Source organism: Mus caroli, chromosome 6 (genome assembly GCF_900094665.2).
Source record: "Mus caroli chromosome 6, CAROLI_EIJ_v1.1, whole genome shotgun sequence".
Lineage (NCBI taxonomy): Eukaryota > Metazoa > Chordata > Mammalia > Rodentia > Muridae > Mus > Mus caroli.
This window is the reverse complement of record NC_034575.1, coordinates 93,432,123-93,433,630: the sequence shown is the minus strand read 5'-3', so window position 1 is coordinate 93,433,630 and position 1,508 is coordinate 93,432,123.

Sequence of the window (1,508 nt, the reverse complement as noted above, 5' to 3'; positions counted from 1 at the left end):
GTGGCCCAAGCAGACCTAGAATTTAGAATCCTCATACCCCAACACACCCAGTTACTTGATGGAAGGCCTGTCCCAGCAGACCCAGCTCCCTTTCCTCCATTCTGCAAATNAGTAGTGTGGTAGAAGGAGAGGAACTCTGCTTAGTCTGGAGTAGTCCCTGAAACCTACCTCAAGCTCTTTGTTTGTACCCTGTGACTTTGCAGATGCACCCCCTACCTGGGTTCCCTGGTCTGTCACCCCTAGCATCTCCTGGACCCTTGCTGACTTACTCCCTAAAGTTTGCAAACATAGAAGGCTTCTGACCTCACGACCTTAGTTATTACAGCTCTCTGAACCTCAGACTTCTAAGACCATCACCCCCTCCTTGACTAGCTCTCCCCTCCCCAGCAGTCAGATCTCAGCTTAAATGCTCTTTCCTTTAGAAGGCATTCCTGACTCTACCCTGCATGACATGCCTCTTGTGATTGCCCNCCCCAATAGCATTGCCTGAAACCTCATTCAAACATCTGACATCCCCATTTTTCTAGAAGGCCCTCTTAGACAGAGATGGTCTACTGACAGAACTTGTCAGTAAGTGCTTTTCTTGGGTCCCTGCCTGATACATGATACAGATGAGGAGCTTTGGCAANGATGGGTGTGGATTTGGAGACTGGATGGACTCATTTCTGCATTCACTGCTGAGAATAGCCATTCATTGTTCAGTTCAGTTAACAGAGACTGCCNGCTCTGTGCCGGCCAGGATCTATGGATGGATAAGACTCTTTCCCAAGGTCCATGGGTGGTTTCAGGGGAGGACTAGCTGTCAGCTTGCCCAGTAGTAGCATGTAGAAGTGTGTGAAAGGCTTTTGGGTGTTGCTCTTGTCTTGTTGATGACAGGACACTATAGGATGTACTGAGCACAGCCAGAAGTCACTGTATCAGTTACTTTCCCCATTGCTGTTAGAGTCCCTGACAAGAGCCTGGCAACGGGAGTGTGAAGCAGTTGGTTGCCTTGTCTGCACTCAGGAAGCAGTGACATGAATACTGACAGTTGGTCATAAGTCTTTAGTCACATAAAAGATGAATGTCAGGGCCCACTCTCCACTTTTAGTTCAGCCTGGGACCCTCATGGAATGGGGCCACCTATGTAGAGGATGGATCTTCTCTCTTCACTTAACCCAGTATAGCAAGTCTCTCAGAGGCTCCTTTTCATGGTTACTCTAAGTCCTGTTTAGTTGACAATCAAAATACATGATCAAAGTCACTAGATGCCTTCCAGCAGCCATGGGGACCCCCACAGGGGGAACTATGCCAGTCTGCCCNGCTTCTGGGTGATGCTGTATGGCTCCTTACAGAGCAGAGGAAACATAACCTGCAAGTGGCCTTGCCCTGCCTTGTCTGCAGTAAGACACCTTCACAACAGTACATGGCCTGAGGCAAAAGGGTCACAGGTGCAAAGACAGCCCGGGTTACAGAGTATCTTAGTTACTTAGCTCTGTGAACAGACACTGTGACCAAGGCAACTTATT